The sequence below is a fragment of the Hevea brasiliensis genome, chromosome 14, assembly GCF_030052815.1.
Source record: "Hevea brasiliensis isolate MT/VB/25A 57/8 chromosome 14, ASM3005281v1, whole genome shotgun sequence".
Taxonomy (NCBI): domain Eukaryota; kingdom Viridiplantae; phylum Streptophyta; class Magnoliopsida; order Malpighiales; family Euphorbiaceae; genus Hevea; species Hevea brasiliensis.
In genome coordinates this window covers 13,014,963-13,025,368 of record NC_079506.1, presented here as the reverse complement: position 1 = coordinate 13,025,368, position 10,406 = coordinate 13,014,963, and positions in this window count along the sequence as shown.

Below are 10,406 nucleotides of genomic sequence, written 5' to 3'. Positions count from 1 at the left end.
TTTTTTATTTAATTATCTATGAAATTATATAATAGAGTCAATTTATAAGATCCATTGATTTCAAAAGTCAGAGCATAATTAAAGCAATATACTCTGAATTTGACACACTCACAAATCGTAAATTGTGAAACAGTAAAAAACAAAACAAAACTTCATAAATTCAAGTAACTAAGTATATAAAACTTGTTTTTTTTATTTTTTTTTATTTTTACTAGGGATTAATACCAGAAGCCTGTTGAGAATCAATTCATGAATGGGTGCTCAGGATACGTATTTCCTAGTGGAAAAATTATATAGCCACTTGGATTGCTAGTGGAAATCAAGGGCAGGCTGCTTTTGCAATTTTCATGTACAAGTGAAAAATTTAATGTCTCAAAAATGTTGCTCAGGCAATAACAAGCTCATAGATTCGATGCAATGAGGATCAAAATTCTTAGAACATTGTGTGTGATTTTTTTGATAGAGAATGCATGTAACACACGTTAGAGATAAAATGAGAAATAATTATTTAAGATGGCCTGGGTATGGATAATGAACATACTTAAATGCACTAGTATAAAAGTATAATAGGTTAGTAGGTGAAGTAAGAAGGAGTGAAATGAGATACTTAAGGGAAATAGTATAAAAAGATTTATAAATTTTAGATATTAATAAGAATCTATTGTAACAACCCAATTTTTTCTAATATATATATATATTATCTTCTTTTATTGAGCTAATAATTTATTGATATTTTATTCATGAATTTAAATTAATATTTTTACAATGGTAATTTTTGTTAAATGGGTATTATTTTTACATGTATTATTATTTTTATCATTATTATTATTATTTATTTGTATAATTAGTTTTAAACATCTATATTAAATGTTTAATAAAATATTATTTTATATTATTAATAATTGATTTAGTGGTCATTAATTTAATTATTATTATTAACATTGTTACTATTATCAATTTAAAAGTATTAAAAAAGGATTAGGGATCTATGTGAACAAACAAGAAAAGTTTAGAGATTTTAATAAAATTAAAAGTTAAAAAAAAAAAAAGAAACCCTAAACGCAGTGCACAGCCACCCCTCCCCGCCTCACTCTCCTTTCTCCCCGACTCTCTCTCCTCCTCCCTCCAGTTTTTATTCTTACCGACAAGAGATCCCCTGCCGGTGACCACACCAGCAGCTTCAGCGTGATCCGGCGACCACTAGTGGACAGGAAACGGCGACAGACGAAGGCGGCGGTGACGAGAATTGAAGAGAGAGAGAGAGCGACGGCGAGGACTTCCAAGGCCATTTTAGACAAGTTCCAGCGATCGTTCGATGAGGGAAGGGTGGTGCTCGACTCCTAGGACTACGGGCTTCCCATCCCAACTAGCGGTATTCTGTTCCATGGAGGTTTCTGACGAGTTTCGAAGAGAGAGAAAAAGGAGAGAGAAAGTTAAGGCAGTGGAATTTCCGACCATTTTCTTGGTTATCCGACCATCGGATCAAAAATCCGAGACTACCAATGGACTCAGGAAGGCGAAATCTTCGAGATAGGATAGGTCCCGCTCCGATCGGATACCGTTTGGAAAAGACGATGATCGGATGGTCTAGATCGCTTTGTGAGATTTTCAAACTTTTTTTATTCCCAAAATTTAAAAATAATTTTATGATAAGTATTAATAAAATTTGTACTTAAGGTGCAATCGGATCGAGGATAGCTCACCTTCGTCGGGACTGCATTTTCAGCCAGATTCGACTGTCCGGCGACCTGTCTCAGAACGTAATCGATGTTATAGTCAATTCTAGTATTTTCAGACATTCTGGACGCGTTTCAGGTGTCAGATTTGGCATAGATAAACCCTAACTCTACATTGCTCAATTTTTGCCTTGTACCAGGTTAGAATAAAATTCATAAAATATTCGTGCATTATCAGAAAATTACGATTTATTTTGCAATAGCCTTATAATATTGTTAATGACTGTAGGACCAAATTTTAGAATTTTTGAAGCTCGTTTGTGTGATTTTTGCAAAAAGGGTTAATTTCATGGATTAAAATGTAATTTTCAAGATTGTGAGTATTGAGTGATTTGGAGGGCTCAGAAGGGGTCATATGACGTTGATGAGATGTGATTGTAGAAATTGCAAATATAGAAGTGTTTTTTTTTTTAACCCTTGTTGCAGGTTGGGTAGGTCGTAGGTATATGGGAGACTCTATCGAATTTTCGACATAAATTAAGATGTGTTTGCCTCTTTAAATTTATTTTTTTTATTTGAATTAGCACTAATAAATTCATAACAAAATTATGTAGGTAATTAGTGTCAACCATATTCCTTCACCCAACATCTATAGTCGTCTCTGGTGTACTGTGAGTAAAATATTAATTTTAATTATAATTTCAATATTATTATATGTTCGAGCATGCCCATGCATCACTTATAAATTTGTATTTATGTAGTTAAACACTAGACACGTTTTATATTACATTCTTAATTAATGAAGTGCCATGGATGTTGTTTATGATAATTTGGAGCAGTGTGCGTGCGTTGGCGTGCGTATAGTGTGTGGTATTGGATATGGATAGAACGAGTAGATGCGGCTTGAGAGACACTCGCTGGGACCCAGTTCTTTATGGATAAGTCGGGGTAGGTACAGCTCGAGATGATCTCGCTGGCCCCCACATTTGATTTATCAAGCGAAAGTCTGGCTTGAGAGACACTCACTGGCAGAGGTTGGATTAAGAGAGCTGTATAGGGGATCAGCTCTCATATATGTACTGTTTGAACATTTTTGGGTGTGTGAGTGCTCCAAATTACGTTTTTGCTGTTATGATGTGATTTGTATAAAAATTTTGATGGTGTTGCATTCCACTCTTTAGGATGCATTAGCTTTAGATAGTTATAGAAATTGTAGTTAAATTCGGTATTTTACTCCCTGAGTCAAACGCTCACTCCTGTTCACCTATTTTTCTAGGCTACAGGAGGAGTTCTTTTACAGATCAATCTGCTTTCTTCCTTACAGGTTTAATGTCAGTTATTTAATTATTTAATTATTTTTTTTAAATTTGAAATCTAGAACTCCGCATGTGTTACAGTAGTATGAACCTTGTTAGGAATTGTGTTAATTTAAATTCTTGAGATTAATAAATAAAGATTTGTATGATATTTAAACAATTTGTAAGTGATGGTATCAGGGTTGAGCAGGGACCCTCTGACTTTAGTTTTTTATGGTTATCAAATTGGGTTGACCCGAATAAAAATATTTAATTTTATTTAATTTTATTTACATGTTGGGCCTAAGTTTTTGGGCATTGGTTATGGATTTGAGAACAGTAAGGCTTACTACTGGCCTCGGAGGCTTTATGCCAGCCTAGGTCCTAGTACCAGTCTGGCCCATAGGTTGGGTCATGACAAATGTGGTATCAAAGCTTAGGCTTTAGATTCATAGAAAATAATGTAATTGGGAGTGTAAAAAGGAGTCTTGTTAGGAGGTCACATGTGGAGTATAGGATTCTATTTCGTCTTTTCTGTAATTCTTTGTTTCTAGATTCTGTGTTATACCTCAGAAAATATAAGAGTGTCTCAGTTAGTGTCTTGATTTTCGTGGAGTACATATAAATGTGAAATAGAGTTAGCAGACATATTGAGGTCTTTCATGAGGATACGTACTCCAAGAAATGCTATGTTTCTGTCAGTATGGGTTTAAGTGTCGTGCCTATATGGTGTAAGGCATGAGGACATAAAGGTGATTTTTAGCAATATAGTTACTTCAGATAGGAGCGAGGGTACCACTGCTAGTAGTCATCAGTGGATAGCCCCATCAAAGTAAGTTTATAGTATTAGTGAGTTCAAGAGAGATAATAAATTCAGGAAATCTGGTATGTGGGATGTACCGTACTAACTATGCCATGTTCTCGAAATTTATGCTGTAAGCTGCAGATTACAGTATCGATATGGAATTATTGTGTAGAGCTGCGTGCTTTCCCGCAGTGCTCATAACGAGGATGTTTGTAGACAGCCTCTATTTTGGTACAGTTATGCCAAAGCACGGTTCTGTTACTGCAAAAGAGTTTGGAAATCCTAGGTAGAGATTTAAAACTCTAGAGCTAGAATATCGAAGGGTCACCATTGTAAGGTAGCTAGAGTCAGTGACTCAATTACCCTAGCATGAGCTACAGTTACATCAGGAATTGCTGAAAGACTAAAGGTTTCAGTATAGTCATAAATTAAAGGTAACACCTATAGGGTGAGGCCATTTGATCTTTGATATGGGGTCTTAGATAGTTTTGGCATTGCAATGGGCCTTTTATCTAAAGTTTAATGAAAAACAATATCTTCTTCTTATAGCAGCAAGGCGCAGGGTACGATTTTTCTCCCCTAAAGGAGACAGGATGCTATGGATGATGTTCAGAGCCTATGAAATGACGCTTTAAGGGGTTTGCAGTGACAAGAGAGCAGATAACCAGACGTGGTTGTGGCAAGGTGGTAGATGTAGTACCTTTTTCACAGTCAGTTATGACGTAAAGCGGTCTTATTCTTTCAAGAGAGATAGGGGTTTATTACTAATGATGGTGACCAACAAAATAGTGCCCCAGATGGGACTGTAGAGTGTGGTAGAGAGTAGTTAGCTCGAGTATCCTAGAGAGGATACAAGTTCCATTATATGAACCATAAATGATCAGATCATGATGGATGTAAAGCCTTTGAAAGCCTTTGAATTGAATGACGGGTTTGGGTGCCCAGTATCTTAAGTTTTGGCTAATGAGTAATTATGGAAAAAAAAAATAATAATCATAAAATAAAATTGCTGCAGAATCAGTTCTCAAGATAATAAGGGTATTATGGAGGCTAAAGAATAAGAATAGAGATCACACAATAAATGTATGACTGTAATTTCCTGAGTTCCTTTCTAACTTTATATTGTTCAAAATAATAGTATAATCTAATTATAATAGTGTTAAGAGTAATAAATTAGCGAAGATAAATCACAGAAGGCCGGTGGATAGAGAAAGTGCAGAATGAAAATTTGTACAATTGATTACAGATGCAACATAATCTAAATGCCAGTGGCGGTACTAGCTAGAGTGGTCAAAAGACCAAATCTGAGTAGCACAGATATGTGATAACCCGGTAGAGACTCTAAAAGATACAATTAGCAAGTACAGCTGTCATGTTAGGAAGAAGAATGGAACCAGGGATAGAATAGTCAAGTTCTGTTATGGGTAAGATAAAAGAAATAACTGAAAAGACAACCTGAATGGCGAAAAATAAAAGGAACAAAGTTAAGATATAAGGTAGGCTAAGTATTATTCTTGGCAAGGTGAATGACAAAGTTAATATGGTAGTGTGATACTAATAGCATGATATAGTTGAGCTAGTGCCAGGGGCTAGAATATAGAGTTTGGAGTTGCATGATTGGATCATACTTTATCTATTCCCTATTCCTAAAGTGAAGTGGATAGCAATGGAGTAAGATTTCTTTAACTTGTTAACAGTATTAAGAAGATTAGGAGAGGAATACAATAATAATGAGAAAAGGCTAGAAGGTGTGCAATGGTATTATGAACTATCTAATCAGGTAGAGAAGAGAAGTTAGTAAGTAGTAAGTTAAATAAAAGTCAATCTAATATATCAAATAGGTATGATAAGAGGAAAGAATGATAGATAATAACACATAGGCTTTAGGTTAGACTTTCAAGATAGTGAGAAGGCAGTTAAAGGTTCGTTATGAATGTCAGGCAAACATCCTTATTGTGATCAACAGAATCACTTTACAATGAAGCAATAATGATAGAACAATAGTAAGGGTAGAATGAAAAGCGATAAGTATAGGTGGTTATAAATCACTAAAAAGTTTAAGGATAAAAAAAATGACCATAGGTAAGGGTAGAATTAGTGCTGGAAGAATCTGTTAATGAGAGAAATCTTTCAGGATTCAACAAAAGTTAAGGGCACAATATAAATGATGATAGGTATAAATCATAGATCGAGTATAAGTAAAGTTAATAAATTATAAAATATTATGTCAGAAAGGATAATGGTACGGTAAAGGGTTCATGCAGATGATACCTTATAGGTAGAGCATAATTATACTAGGAGATGATGAAATTTGAAGAGAAAGACTAAGAAACATAGGCAAACGTTATTATATGGACAATCGAGCGTAGTTGACTGTAAGAGGATATTTTTCTTTCTCTTCAAGTTTAGTTCGTGCTTTTGGTTCTAGAGGGTTATATAAGGAACAGAAACTGAGTCAAGGAGACCTAGTTATTTGAGAGTTTGGTAGGCACAAATTCATACACAATCTCCTGATATGAGAATGACGGTAAGTGCATACCTAATGTTAAAGCATGAAAGGACGATCAAAATAGTGACAGGTGTAATGGTCGGGCTCCAACCATTAGAGGAATTATACGCTTTAGCCTTAAGCCTCACAATTTTGTCCCATAGGTAGAACGAAGAACTTCCCAAGAGGTCACCCATCCTAGGATTTCTCTCAAGCGAGCACGCTTAACCTTGGAGTTCTTCCAACTCTCCAAGCCATTCCACCCAAAATGTGCCTCTGGTGATTAGTTCCCCCATTTTATATATCATTACTTTTTGAAACCAAGACTATCTCCGTGCTTTGCCGATGTGGGATTTGCCTAAGGGACCTTTCTCCCCCCCTTTTAAGACTCAGCGTCCTCACTGAGGTTTGCCCCACCATCGTCTAAGAGGACACGCGAGCGGCTCTGATACCAATTGTAATGGTCGGGCTCCAACCACTAGAGAAATTATCCGCTTTAGCCATAAGCCTCACGGTTTTATCCCATAGGTAGAATGGAGAACTTTCCAGGAGGTTCTCTCAAGGGAGCACGCTTAACCCTGGAGTTCTTCTAACTCTCCAGGCCATTCCACCCAAAAGGCTTCTCTGGTGATTAGTTCCCCCATTTTATATATCATTACTTTTTGAACCCAAGACCATCTCCATGCTTTGCCGATGTGAGATTTGCCTAAGGGACTTAAAAGGCGCTTTTAATGATTAGTTCCCCTATTTTATATATCATTACTTTCTGAACCCAAGACCATCTCCGTGCTTTGCCAATGTGAGATTTGCCTAAGGGACCTTTCTCTCCCCCTTTCGGGACTCAGAGTCCTCACTGAGGTTTGCCCCACTATTGCCCAAAGAGGACACGCGAGCGGCTCAAAAGGGGGGGGAGAAAGGTCCCTTAGGCAAATCCCACATCAGCAAAGCACGGAGATGGTCTTGGGTTCAAAAAGTAATGATATATAAAATGGGGGAACTAATCACTAGAGGCGCCTTTTAGGTCCCTTAGGCAAATCCCACATCGGCAAAGCACAAAGATGGTCTTGGGTTCAAAAAGTAATGATATATAAAATGGGAGAACTAATCACCAGAAGCGCCTTTTGGGTGGAATGGCCTGTAGAGTTGGAAGAACTCCAGGGTTAAGCGTGCTTGCTTGAGAGAAATCCTAGGATGGGTGACCTCCTGAGAAGTTCTCCATTCCACCTATGGGATAAAACTGTGAGGCTTATGGCTAAAGCGAATAATTCCTCTGGTGGTTGGAGCCCGACCGTTACAATTGGTATCAGAGTCGCTCGCGTGTCCTCTTAGGCGATGGTGGGGAAAACCGCAGCGAGGACGCTGAGTCTTGAAAGGGGGGGAGAAAGGTCCCTTAGGCAAAACCCACATCGGCAAAGCATGGAGATGGTCTTGGGTTCAAAAAGTAATGATGTATAAAATGGGGGAACTAATCACCAGAGGTACCTTTTGGGTGGAATGGCCTGGAGAGTTGGAAGAACTCTAGGGTTAAGCGTGCTCGCTTGAGAGAAATCCTAGAATGGGTGACCTCCTGGGAAGTACTCCATTCCACCTATGGGACAAAATCGTGAGGCTTATGGCTAAAGCAGATAATTCATATAGTGGGTGGAGCTCGACAGTTACAACAGGAGTCAAATGGAGTTAGCTACCAAGTCTTGCAACCGTTTTAAACTATGAGCTGGAGGAAGTACTATTTGTGGATGAGTTTCAATAGATGAAATTATTACTGATGGGTAAATTTGAGACTGAAGTTTGGAAAGCTGTGGACAGTCTTGGTGATTATACTAAGGAGAATTTTCTATAGTCAATTACAAGTGTCATACAATGTGAAGGATGTGCTAGTAAGAGCCAATCGTAAGGTTAAATTCTAAAAATAATGGAACTAGTAATCAATAAAAATAAATAAATAAATAAATAAATAAGAAGAGGGTTAAAATTGATAATGGGATTGAAATCCTTGAAAGAAATAGGTATATGAGTGAGAGAGGACAAAGGTTAAACAGTAAGTACAATAAATTTTAAGGATATCAACAATAATAGAAATAAGGAAAGGAAATCGATAAGATCCTAAGGACAGGAGAGAAGCTCGGTAGAGTTAGTCACGATGATGAGGATAAGAAGGAATAGATATGCTAGGAACACACTAAGAGATGTGTAACACCCCAAAATTTTAAATTTTATGAGCATTTTTGGTATTTTAATTTTATTAAATTTTTGGAATTTTTTTGAGATTTTTCGGATTTTAAAAATCGGGTTCGATTTTCCGAAAATATAAACTTTGATGATTTTTAAAAATTAATTTAAAGACCACGTGGCAAAACTAAAAATATATTTGGAGTCTACGTATTTTTCTGAGTTTTCTGGAATTTTTTCAAAATTTTTGGACCTCGTTTTCGGTCCCGAGGCAGAGTAAAAATTCAAAATTTTGTATTTCGAATCGAACCAGCCGAATCGAACCAGACCGGATCGGACCGGTCGAATCGGACCGGCTCCCTTCCCTTTTTCTTCCTCCCGCGCAGCGCGACGTTCCCTCTTCCTTTTCTCTCTCTTTTCTCTCTCCTCCCTCCCTGGCGGCGATACCTCCCCTGCCACTCCGGTAGGCCAGGCGCGCCACCACCTGCCACCCGGCCCGGTAGTGCCGCAGCGGCCGGAAGCCTGAATTCCCTCCCTCGCGTGAGCGGCGTTTTGGCTTCTCCGGTAAAAATCCGGCCGATCCGGCCACCAATTGGACTGGGTCTTGTGTCTAAAATCATCTACTCGACGAGAGCTTTCCATAGACACCAAGAACGCCGAAATCCATCAAGCGGTTTGTCCGATTTTTGCTCGGGAAGATTTTAGCCCATTTCGACTTTTGGGATAGATTTCTCGAAAACCGTGAATCCCACGAGAAAACCGAGGGTACCAGCACGCTCCACTCGTCAAGAGCTTCGCGGCGACATAAATTTCAAATTTTTTTGACACCGTTTTTCGGTGGGTCCCACGGAACTTCGTAGTGTTTTTCCGAGCATTTAATGAGCTTAGAAAATTCTGAAAAATTTATGTACTAACCCCCGTGTTATGGGCTTCGTGTAGGTATCCTCAATTCGCGGAAATTTGGTGATTGGCCGGAGTGCAGAAATTCCGGCGAATGCACTGCTACGTAAAAGTCTCCGAATTGGACCGAGGTTTTGGCTAGCCCCACATTGTCAGACGTCCCGAGCGCGTTCCCAAAGTTGGAATCGGCAAAGGTAAACCCGAACCTTGTTTTTACGTAATTTTCTAGTGCTTAAATAGGATTAAAAATCCGTAAAATATTCGTGGTAGCTTAGAAAATTATGATTCTTCTTGCAATAGCTTATTAATATTGCTAAGGACCGCGGGGCAAAGTTTTAGAATTTTTAGAGCTGATTTGGGCAGTCTTTTTGCAAAAATGGTCAATTATAGGGACTAAATTGAAATTTTACATATTGTGATGGATGATTGATTTGATGGGCCCAGGAGGGGCTGTGTGATGTGATTGAGTTGTGGATATATGGATTGTGAGTATAGAAGTGTATTTTGAGCCCTTTTGCAGGTGGGGTAGGTCCTAGGTATAGGGGAGACTCTGCCGGATTTTCGGCACGACTTAGGACGTATTGGTCTTTTTCTTTGTTTGTATTGAGTCAGATTGTATTAAATAATTGTAATATAATTGTCAGGTGAGCCGGGACAGCCTTCTTCCTCCGCCCAGCCGCCACAGTGATTGTCGTCAAGTCTGTGAGTAAAATATTAATTTTAATTGTAATTTCGGTATTATTATATGTTCAGCATGCCCATGCATCACTTATATGCATATAGTTATGTAGTTAAACTCTAGGCACGATTTATGTTGCATTGATAACTGTTAAAGTGCCATGAGTGTTGTTGTGGTAATTTGGAGCAGTGTGCGTGCGTTGGCGTGCGTGTGATGTGGTGTGGACTATGGATAGGACGGGTAGTCACGGCTTGAGTTCTTCGCTGGGACCCGATCCTTCGGGGGGTAGTCACGGCTTGAGTTCTTATTTGGGACCCCGATTTGGTTATTAAGTGGAAGTCCGAAGTGAGTTCTTCACGGCACAAAGTTGGATTTAAGAGAGTCAGATAGGGAT